The sequence below is a fragment of the Sinocyclocheilus rhinocerous genome, unplaced genomic scaffold, assembly GCF_001515625.1.
Source record: "Sinocyclocheilus rhinocerous isolate Xijiao unplaced genomic scaffold, SAMN03320098_v1.1 scaffold344, whole genome shotgun sequence".
Lineage (NCBI taxonomy): Eukaryota > Metazoa > Chordata > Actinopteri > Cypriniformes > Cyprinidae > Sinocyclocheilus > Sinocyclocheilus rhinocerous.
In genome coordinates, this window is record NW_015627959.1 from 801,739 (window position 1) to 814,106 (window position 12,368).

The window sequence follows — 12,368 nt, forward strand, 5'->3', positions numbered from 1 at the left end:
CAGCCAGAAACTACAATAGTTTCCTATGAATTAAATGGAAATTAAATTAAATACAATTTATTGTGTAACCAAAATACCAATAATGCCCAGAAAAATAAATAAATAAATAACTTAACTTGTGACTTTTAATTATAAACAAGCCCGAAATACACCGGGACTCTTATTTTGAAATGTCTATAGTATTGCGGGCTGATCCTTCTTCAAATGAGAGAACAAAGATGCATTAAAATTATGCTTACAAAATTATCATTATGTTTGTTTTACCATTTTATGTATTGAAGACTTTTTATGACATTAAATTTAAGAAAACTCACACAGAGGGATTTTGCTTATTCGCACACGTGCTCCTAAATACATTTCACAGTTCGCACACATTGTACAATGACCAGGAAATCAATGTTTTTTTTCCCCCACTCTATTTTTTTTTTCTTTTTCTTTCCCTTCTTCACACACAAACACACACCTACACCCACACAAGCAGGGCTCACACCCACACACACCTGATGTAATCTGGCAGACAATGCCAGCAGAGTGAGCCATCAGAGGGAGAGCACGCCCGGTCTAAACCATCTCCCAGCTGGCTGCAAGAGCTGGGCCCGTCTGGCTGGAAGCTACAGATTAATTAACAGTGTGCCATGAGAGCACCGCACAAGTGTGTGTGTGGAGGGGGCGAGGTGTGTGACATTCAGCCCGGCCTGCTCACGCACCCAGCGAGCTCTGGATCTCACGTCTCTCCGCCCTCGCCATCATCATCATGGCCTCACGCTCTCACCCCGTCTGCTCGGTGACCGCAGCCAATCGCCTACCAATCAGGACAGATAAAGATAAAGCGCTTTGAGAATGTACAGAAGGAATTCAAGAGCTGTGACCGCTGCAACAAATAGCCATTGGGACTAACAGAATTTAGATTTTTTTTCTATTTACATTTTTAGTTACACAGAACAACTATCAGAAGAGCAATACAAAGCAATACAACACATCTTCTTTTCTCAATTGTTCTTAATTGGTTCTTATCTCGAAATAAACGTTCCTTCCATTAAAAAAAAGAAAGACAAATATATACATAATGTACATGTATGTTCATTACATCAGTTGTCCTTTGCTGCTTTTGCTTTAAGAACAATATTTTATATTTCCTGCAATTATAAAAATGATTTTTCATACAAAAAGAAACATTAAAAATCTAATAATTTTATTTAATTACACATTACTAATACCTGACGAGAAATGTCTAAAAACTCAGGAGCCACACATAGTTGTTAAAATTTAGAACAATTTTTAATTAAATTATTAATTAATGAAATTACTTTTTTAATGAAATTATTATTTATTATACAGACAAAAACAATAACATTAACGCTTATTATTATTACCTGATATTAACATCATATCACAACAGCATAGGCCCTAAAATATGCAAAATTATTTGCTGAAAATTTATAATATGTGACCCAGGACCACAAAACCAGTCATAAGTAGCACGCGTATATTTGTAGCAATAGCCAAAAATACATTGCATGGGTCAAAATTATCGATTTTTCTTTTATGCCAAAAATCATTAGGATATTAAGTAAAGATCACGTTCCATGAAGATATTTTGTAAATTTCCTACCTTAAATATATCAAACATGTATTATCATTAGTAATATGCATTGTTAAGGACTTCATTTGGACAACTTTAAAGGCGATTTTCTCAATATTTAGATTTTTTTTGCACCCTCAGATTCCAGATTTTCAAATAGTTGTATCTCTGCCAAATATTGTCCTATCCTAACAAACCATACATCAATGGAAAGCATATTTATTCAGCTTTCAGATTATGTGCAAAAATAAGAGTCTGACTGGTCGGATGGCCTTAGACGACAACAAAGTAATAAATAAATAAATAAATGAATGAATGAATGAATAAATAAATAAATAAAAGGCATAATAAATAACAATAAAGAATAAATAAAATAAAAATAAGGAAAAATAAGGAGACTTGGTACCCTATAGGAAAAGACCTGCCGGCCATTTTTGGGTCGCAACCCATTAGTTAAGAACCACTGACCTAATGACAACGAAAACATAACTAAATATTTCCATACAAATTTGAAAGCAACAGTAGTGCATTGTGAATTTAGCTAACATAAGGAAACTACAGTGTCCATAGCAACAAACAGAAAAATATATTTTTGTTTCGCTTTGAATGGGGGCTAACGGGGTTCAAATGACAGAGGAAATATCTAACCCATTCTGAATTTGCACATCAATAGAGAGACAAATCGAGCGTCCTCTCTTCCTCCTATAATATATACAATAGAGAGAGTGACAGTTCAGCTGTGACTGAAACCCGAGATACATGTGCTCAGAATCATCGGGCAAAAGACTGACCATCTCAAAATCTTTCGTAACACCCATTCTCATTAAAGGGATGGAAAAACTTGGGAAACGGATCGATGTTTTCATTTTTCAAGTGCTTGTATCCATTAGACGGGTAAAATTCATCCATCAAGCAAATTCCTTTCTGGTTAGGCCCTGTCGCTTTAACAAGTAGCGAGCTCAATGTGCAAGATGTATTGCTCTCCATTTCACTAACCTTCATTACGTCTTTCATGTGTCTCTCACCCCCTCCTCCTATCTCTCTCTTATAGAGAGCTAAAGTATCTGATTGGCCGGAGACACTACCTGCCATGTTCTGTAGCATACAGCGCAGGCAGTCAACCTCTCATCTTCTTCGCATTAATTCAAACGCCTTTTTTACAGAAATCATTCAGCATGAATTATATATGACAGCCCCTTTTACCCCCTCACTTAGGGGAAAATATAATTCTATAATTTGGTGGTTTTCATATGGTATTTAAAGCAATATTGAGTGGGCCTTCCTGTAAAGCTGAAACTAATGGGAAAAGGGGGTTACTGCATTCCAAAAGTAAGTGCTCATAAAGTTATGTTGAAACACACATAAATTACAGTGGCAAAAAAAATTTCATCACAGCCATTAGAAAGACGAATTCCTCATTCTGGCCTCTCCACCTCCGTGATCTTAATCCAAAGAAAGCTATCAAGAGGACTGTTCTGTTTCAATTTCTAGAGCTAACGCTCTAAAAAAAAAGCAAAGAGAGCTAATAAATTATGTGGTAAATTACGGTGCACCGAGCACTTTCAGGCAACATATCACAAGATAAATTTCTCTAGCGTCTACAAAAGAAACGGTCCAGCTGAAGGGAGACGGGTGAAAGGAATGATGCAGAGGAAGTGAGCGAGAATTTTGAATTTATTTCAATATTTATTTTTCAGTGGAAAAAAAAATATTTAAATCGGCACAACCTTTCCACCTGAGCCGATGTGAGATCAAGTAGGTGGTATTTGACTAAAAACCCCACTTGCTCACAGTCTCCGCTGACACGGGAGACAAAAGCCTTGCTCCTTTCCTTAATGAACATATCTGCCGTGGAACGTTGCAGCTGGACTTAAAAGGTTACGTGGGGCTGGCCATGCTGGTCACAAAGCTGCGCCCGCAGGAATACTGAATCCGCTCCAAGAAAGCCGAAAGGAGTTGCAGGGGGGTTTGGATTGGCTGTATCAGTGACAAAAGGGAAGACTGATGGCCTCACCCAGAACCAGAAAGACCTTTGCGCGAACCCCTCTTCCGCCACAGGAGAGCACGGTTCATGTTTACATCCCTCCCTCAAATATCCCCACACACTTACACACAGCGGCCTCCATTTTATTTACTGCGGCATTCATAAAATATGGATGCCCAACAAGATACTGGAGGACACATGATAACAAAATGGGAACAATGAAGTATAAAATATCACAGCATCTGGCACTTGGTGAACTATGACCGCTGACTTGCTCAAATAAGTATTTCCCTTCAATCATTTATTGCCTGCTAAATTATCACTGAGCAAAAAAAATTTCATTACATCGCTAGCAATGAAGGCATGTTAAACATATTCACCTGTAAATTTCACACTAGTAAATCTTAACAGTCTAAACATATGACATATTTATTAATAAAGGCCATACAATCATGATAAACTACAACAATGGAGTACAAAGCGTACCTGCCTCTCAAGTCCAATGAATCAGGGTCTTAAGAGGTCATAGAAGAAGTAGACCGCCTGTGATGGGAAGTCCTGTGCTGTGCCCGCTGCAGTGGAGTGGAGTACCAGAGAACTTAAAAGGTGAAGCGTCGTAAGGCGGGTGTTGTAAGGTACGGACACACAGATGACTGACCTGTCCTACTCTATAAAAGTGTCTGACGGCAGGTATGCCATCAGCCAATCCAAATTCAGCACTCCACAAAGGACGCACAGGTACACACAAACGAAGCAGAGGACTAGGACACACATTTAGTCAAAGGAAAGGACAAGTGCGTCAGGAATGAATTTCTAACCTTGTGAAAAAAAAGAAGAACTATAAAAGAGACACGCGCGCACACACATACACACACTACTCTACAGAAGTTTGGGGGGCAGTAATTTTTTTGAAAGAAACTACAGTAATACTTTTATTCAGCAAGGAAGCATTAAATTGATCAAAGTGACAGTAAAACATTTATAATGTTACAAAAGACAGAATTAGAATGATTTCTGAAGGATCATGTGACACTGAAGAATGGATTGATGCCATCACAGTAATAAATTACATTTTAAAATATATTAAAAATAAAATAAATGAAAATATATTAATACTATTTCACAATATTATTGTTTTTACTGTTTAATGGTCAAATTAATACAGCCTTGGTGAATATAAGAGACTTCTTTCAAAAACATAAAAAATATATATATATTAGTGGCCCCAAACTTTTGAACGGTATAATATAAATACTGGGCATAATTTTGAACTACATCAATATGAGATAATCTAAGAAACAGCTGTAATAAGGTCAAGGAATGTAAAGTAAATGAAAGTAATGAATGTAAAACAGACTCTAAAGTTGCAATTCACAGTTAACTAAAATAGCAGGTGTTTCATATACTAGTCATATGTGGTAAAGGCACATTATATGAGTATCTAAGCTATAAGACAAATATGATGTCAAGCATCTGGGTTCGACTCCAGCTTGTGTAATGTTCTGATCCTTATCCTCTTATCTCCCTCAACTATCACTAAATAATAGCTAAAAGCCTTCAAAAACAGACACAAATACTTCATTGAATCACCTACCATTTACTGCTCATTCCTCCTTTACTATCATCATTTATTTGGAACGCATGATTTGACAGTTGGCAGAGGGCTCTCAGCAGCAAATTCTAAAGCACAGCATAACAACACCAAACCCGCCTTGTATAATAACTGTTGTCAATTATAAATCTGATGAAATTTTCATAAGATGGCAAAAACATTGTTAGATAAAAGAAGGGGGAAAAAAAAAAACTAACAGATTTAAGGTTGGAGGTGGAGCCAACTTAAAAGCTGCTGGTTATTTCCCTATTTCACACTCGACAGAATTCACACAATCTTTGTCTTCCGCGCTGGTCGCACTGCATATTTCATCAAAAAGACATACGCTTGCATGTAACACACCAGATCCATCCAACTTTTTTTGATGCAACTGGAAAGTTTTATCTATTTATTTGCCAATCCCAAAGTGTTGCCAACTCGAGCTGGTGGTTTTTGCAGTTTGTTTATCATTGACCATCACAGAGGCGCCAGTGTGAAATAAAGTATTTTTAGATGTTGACATAACGGCTCGAAGAGGGACGAGACCATGAATTTTTCATAGCGGCTCACAGGGAGAGGTCATTCGCCACTCTTTCTCTATAAAAGCGGAGGGGAAAAAGAATTTCTGGAAGGATGCGAGTGGCTTTCACCCCTCTGAAAAATAAACTGATCAGCCAAGTACAGCGACCTAGAGACACAGAAACAAAACCCTACTGAATGTTGAAAAATTGATTCCCTCATTGTCCAGCTGTTCTGAAGCACACACGCCGACTCAAACCTCTTATTTCCTGGTACCCGTGCCGCTCTCCTCAATTTCCCAGCAAACACAAGCAGCCACCATCTACTGAACACTATGCTGGTAAGTCAACATTGTCTTTTGGGAGACGACAATGAAAAAAGGTGTCCAGTACAGTAGTGTCACACTTGCCTAACAATTCTTTGGTAGTCTCCATGAGAATGGATTTGTTTTGTTTGTCTGTAACGGCATTATTAGACAGTTAGCAATCCGTTTTACCATTTCTAAACTATTTACAGCTTTGACCGGCTCTAAAGAGTGGATTCCAACCAGAGTGTGCGTCCGTGTGTGTGCCTGTGTATAATCCTATTTGAAGTATTCTCTGTGTTTTCAATGCATTGAGGAGTTTAGCATAAATCAGAGTGACAGACTTAAAAGAAAAGGCTTTGCATTAAAGAGTCTAGGTCAAGGGGATGGGTCTTAAACACAGACAAATCCTTTCTTCTCTGAAATATTAGCACACTCCGACCGTTACCAGACGAGTGAAAGTGCATCCCTCAAAGTGTCAATTAAAGCGGCACAACAGCGGCACATCAATACGCTCGAGCTGCCGCGTGACGTTTTAATTAAGCCTTGCATAACATTCCATCTGGTCACGGAAGTCAAAAACATTATTTGCTTCCTCACCTCTCTTCCACAATACGTTACAATACACCTATGTCACACGCACACAAAAGAATATTGTAAAGAGGCACAAGGCCTCGGCTGTCGTTTGGCATGTGCACTCAAGTCAGTGAGCTTTGAGTTGGTGTTGGGTTGCCGGCAAAAACACTAGTGTACCGTCTCCATCTGTAAGCATGGCTGGGCAACAATGAGCCTACTCCAAATGTTACACGCCATTCAGGCCTCGTTGGTGTGTGTGTGTGTGTACATGCAATGCCGACTCCCAATTGTTCATGCACTGCATTTAACAAGCTGGTGAATCAGTCCCATACCATCAGAAAGGAAGTGTGGAGATACAAATAGTCACATTCATTCACATGCACAAACACACACCGGTGTCAAAACAACAATGCCTATTTATCTGTTCCCAATCACTGTGCTCCTGACGATTATTAATCATGTTAGAGTCTTATTGCCTTGAAAATGAAATTACATGAAAATAAATGTTTCTGCAATTAGCTGTCATGCCTCCCATTGACAGGGAATGATTAAAACGAAGATGCTGACTAATTGGGCTTTGAATAATGAAATGATATGTATTCTGACTTTTAAGCAGGTGTGAAAGCAGAAGCAACAAGGAGATGATAAAACATCTGGCCACACTGGACAGGTTCTGTCAATCAATCCACCTTCAGTGAATCCCATTACCATGACAACCCCCAGCCAATAACATCTGTACTGGCCTTTATGAGGGAAAGAGGACCACTATATTTGACAATATTAGCATCATTACAGTAACAAATGGTGCCTTCTTGCTCCTTTATTTGATTTGAGATCAAACATGCGCATGCTCTCTCCATCCCACAAGCCTCGGCCTGCCACGGGTCTTCTAAAAAAAACAAAAACAAACAAACAAAAAAAAACCCTCTTTCTGTCACGATATAAATGACACTTCAGAGTTTGAAAGTGCTCCTATCGATCACTCTAACTTTAATGTGAAATAATAAAATCAGTTCAAGTTTTTCCATTGTCCATTTCTTTCCCCCCTCCCTGTCTCTCAAGTGAACAAAGGCCAAGTTCAAGGCAACATCAAAAATGTATTTCAGCTACATTTCAGATTAGTCAAAGGTCTCTCAGCATGCACGCACACACACACACACACACACACACACACACACACAGTGCTAAATCTCTCCTCGCATTATTACATACATCCCCCATAATACATTAGTTTCCCTGCAAATACATTTTCAAATATTTCTGATGTTTAAAAAAAAAAAAGTAAATCAGGCATAGGTATACAAATTCATATAAAAATTGCACTATTATATAAAGTAAGTCATATCTAATTTGCACAAGACACCAATATTTGTATCTCAAACATCTTGTGCATATATAAATGATTGGGTCACAGATTACACTATCAAATTGACCTGACCGACCTGAACTAGAGAATTCTAATAAACAGAATGTCAGATATGTGCTTAGAAATACTGGCACAAAATAAATCGCACCACAAAACTTTCAGTAGAAGGCCTAAACCAGTCAAAACAACCAGGAGACTGAAACATGTTTCTGAATACAGCTATATTAAAAAAATGAATATAGGAGGCCAGTCCAGAACCATGATTCAAAGGGAGGCCATGTCCGTTGATGTCCGTGACTTTAGCGGGCAATATACATTAACATTTAAACAAAAGACCATTTAGGATGGGCCAGGAATCTTTCACCAGTCACTATCGTCAGTATCAGCTTTCAGCGCAATTACAGTACATGGTGATACCTCAGTACCATGCTCCCTTCTACACTGTTTTCAGTCTGTGTGTGTGTGTGTGTGTGTGTGTGTGTGTGTATACGTCAGGTTGTTTCTTCTTTATCTGTCGAAACACAACCTTCAGGTATGTGTTCATAAGTAAAATGTAACTGATAACCTTTTTTTTTATCTTATTGCGTTTCGGAATACTGTATAAATAAATTAGTAGTCTGCAATCCATGATGTGCTTTAGAGGTTTGGCTCGATGTACAGATCAGTTTGACATTATAAGTAATTTAGAGACACCCTTACTGCCATTAAAGTCACCAAAGCAAATGATGTAATTTGTCTGAAAAAAAGAAACAAATATTTAAATAAATATTACATTTTTTTCTCAAAAATATAAGAGAAAAAGCTGCTCAGAAAACATACTCTTATATTAAAAAACTGCCAGAGAGTGTTATGTGAAATTGTACTGTCTCATACTTTTGTACTTTCAAAAAATTGGTTATGAGAGAATATTTGTTTATAAGCATAAGCTAAGCTTTTTAAATGCTTTTAATTAATCAGTGAGCATTCATTCAGAGCTGAGAATAAAGCTTAAACAAACATGAGATAAGAACTGTAGTCAAAGAAAAATGACTAGGTGAAGTTAACCATTACAGATTTTCTGGAAAGCAGCTACTTTAAGACATCTTCAGCACACTGTGAATTAGTTGATGCTGTACACAGTAGTTTCCCTCTAAAGCAGGTCTGTATGAAACACTCACAAACAACTTCAACACATGAGCAGTGGGATATTGTAATATTGTTCACACAGGATACTGTAACAGTCAAATAACTACTTTCATAATCTATACTTGTATTATGTCAGTTATTGCCATTGTTGTAAAACTCAATCTTACACAGTAGGATTAATAGAAAACGAGTTAAAAATGTGCATTTGTAAGTTATATAGATGCAGGTAGCCTGGCATTCTTATGTTATTTATTTTCATATCTAATTTATATATACGATTTTATTTTTATTTATTTTACTGATCTGACTTTGTCATGCAGTACACTGCTCATTTTGAACGTCATTACTGTAAATACATGTAAGTTGTCAGAAGTGTTAAGAACTGATATTTTATGACACAATTTTAAGTTGTTGTGCCGCACATTTTAAATATTTCACAGAAAGACAACGGAGACGTCAAGTAGATGAAGTTAATAAAACCACGGTGCTCTTAAAAATATACAGTGAAGCTTACACGCACCGCACGTGAACACATTTACAACCTGTGTGCACCTACTGTCTTTATATTATTTACATTAACATGCGCTTAACTAAACTATAAATACTGAAAGTAATGTATTTCAAGCGACGAACTCATTTTCTCTGTATAATAATTTTCATTCAGGAGTAATAATTTGATTTTTAAAATCTAACAATAAAACAATAATTAAAGCAAGCTTTAAAAATGAAAATTAAATTAAACCTGCCTTGACCTGTTTTGTCTCTATAAAAGGGTAAAAAAAGTACTTGTATAAATGAGCGCTCGCGCATGCTGAGGCCATCGGGCTTCTTACCTGCTGTTGATGTGTTTCAGCATCCCATTGAGAAAACTTCACTAAACGACGGTCAACTTCTTCAGGGAAAGACAAAACAGAGAGATGTTTCTTGCAAAACAAGTCCTCCTCAACTCGCTTCAAACAGCAACTCCCGTCCAAACGACATAGTCCGGAGAGCGCGAGATTCACTCAGATGTTGACCTCTCTGAATGCAAGAGCAAACGGAGGAGATCAGTCGGGGGTGATCGATGTGTCCAGCGCTCATGTGCGTATACGCCGAATATCAGCCGCCGCCGTCCGGATACACCGAGATACGGAGTTACACGAGCAGCCGCTGTTTCCTCACAGAGATACAACAAAGCCGGGAGTGCGCGCGTGCATGTCTAACTGAAAGCGCTGCGAGAGTACAGATAATTCGCGCAAGAGTGTGTTTCCTCAGCTCTGGATCTAGCTCGGCGGTGGATGTGAAGCGCTACTGGTCCCCCCGCTGCGTCCAATCAGTGCGCTATGTGTCTATCCAGCACCGGATCAGTGATAAATGAAGGGTCATCCATGACTAACGCCGAACCCTGATGAATGACTTTCACGAGCTCCTCGTCATCATCGTGTCTCTGGCTGATAGCGACTGTAGGCAGCTCATGGGTTTGGCTCTGTTTTACGTTTTCATTCGGGATGCGAAGTTCATTCTCACCGAGGAGCAGCACTGCGCTTGGAAGTGTTGTTATTTTGCATGCTAAAAGTTAACACTTACCAGAGCCCAAAAACATAGGGGACAGGACATACTGCAGAAGAGTGTCATGTCCTGTATAATAATGATGATAATAATAATAATAATAATAATGTGTGTGTGTGTGTGTGTGTATAAAAATAACTGTTAGATTTATGTTAGATTAGACCTTTTCTTTATATTTTATGGTAAAAACAAAATGGCAGAACTTTACTGTATTTAACAAACAAACAAACAAATAAATAATGTTGCAAAATTGTTGCTGCAAATGGCATTACAAGAATTATTAGGCAGGATTTTGGTGACATGCTACCTGACAATGCTTTTATGTCATAAGATTATATGTCATTAAATATAATGTTAATATACTGACATATTTGAACTACACATATTTGAGAATATGTTTGTAAAATAATTAACTAGTTATTTAAAAATTAAACAACTGATATGTTACCTAATTCATTCTTATTACAAAAAATATATAATTTTAATAACATCCAAAGTAAAATTACACTTATTACCTTGTTAAATAACAATTTTTCCTGTAAATAAAGCAATTCACAATTTTTTACAGAAAAAACATTTTTCAGTATTTCACAGTAAATATATGTATACTGTACTTTAACAATTTTTGTAATGAATATCGCAAGGTAGCTTACTGTTAAACAGTTTTTACTTAACCATTTTACATTCTTTTTGCATTTTTTTTTAGAGTGTACCACTGAAAGCCATACATTTAATAAGATTCACTAAATTCCTTTCTTCTAATATGTTCATTTCGCAACATTATACACAGTATGTGATATTTAGCAAAATTTTTAAGAAGGACAATTGCCAATTCTGTCACATTTATGAAGCCAGTGCAGGTGCACATTACAACAGTACAGTTCCATAACCATCCATATCGCCCAACCCCAACATATATATTGCAAAATAAGGTGATATCACCCTGAAGGGGTTTATTGTCCTATAATGATTGTCAGACTGCTACTTACCAAATAAATAAGTGGACAAGAAATATTGGTCTGAAATGAAATTATTTTATTATGTGAGAAGAAAGAGGCTCAGGACAAAAGCACTAAACTCGCTTCCCGTCTGAGCCCTGACCAACCTGTCTGTGTTTATTTTGCGACAAACTGGCCGACTGTACATCACTTACATTACATGGAAATAAATAAATAAATATATTTTTTTAAACTACTGATTTCAAAAGTTATTTTATTAGATAATTAGATTAAAGTGACCACAGGTTTCTCATGCTATACAGTAAACAAACAGAATGTAAGAATATAAGAAAAAACAACTCAAAAGCAAGATGCCTCCATACTGAAGATGAATGAAGAGTGCACAGGCAGTCTTGTAAGTTAAAATTGGCACTGCCACTGAAGCAAACCTCTGATGCCCCCTGACCTCATCCACCTGCTCCTAGCACCTTCATTGGCAAAGTTCAAATATTTCCACAAAGTCCTATGAAGCTTAGCAACTACACAAGACTTTGAGTGAAAGGAGCAGCAACTGCAATTTTAGCAAGTTTTGGTGGCTGACCCGGCTTAACCCAGAGTGGTGTGCTTCTCGGTTAAAAACACCTGAAGAGATCCCCAGCCCCACACTTCATGCAGGCAGGAGAGCACTCAATTACCCTCTACCAAACTCACGCAAATTCAATGCATCCTTGTTTCTATGGCAGATTTCTATTTTAGTATTATCCGTGAAAAAATGTTTCTTTCATTTACAGTTTCACACATTTAAAAGATTCCTTTGACTGTTTGTCTATAGAGT

The 12,368-nt window shown here is 37.3% G+C and overlaps 1 protein-coding gene across 8 annotated transcripts in view; it reads right to left on the reverse strand.

Annotated features, from left to right (window-relative positions):
• The window catches only part of LOC107737101 (teneurin-3), a 318,045-nt gene that overhangs the window by 280,035 nt on the left and 25,642 nt on the right, over positions 1-12,368 (reverse strand). For 7 of the 8 annotated variants that reach the window (XM_016548522.1, XM_016548525.1, XM_016548524.1 and 4 more), the window contains exon 1: positions 9,881-10,446. The exons of the other annotated variant lie outside the window; for it this stretch is intronic. The gene's annotated coding sequence lies outside the window, so the exon portion shown is untranslated. Of the gene's footprint in view, positions 1-9,880; positions 10,447-12,368 lie in introns of those variants that run through there. 8 annotated transcript variants of the gene reach the window in all.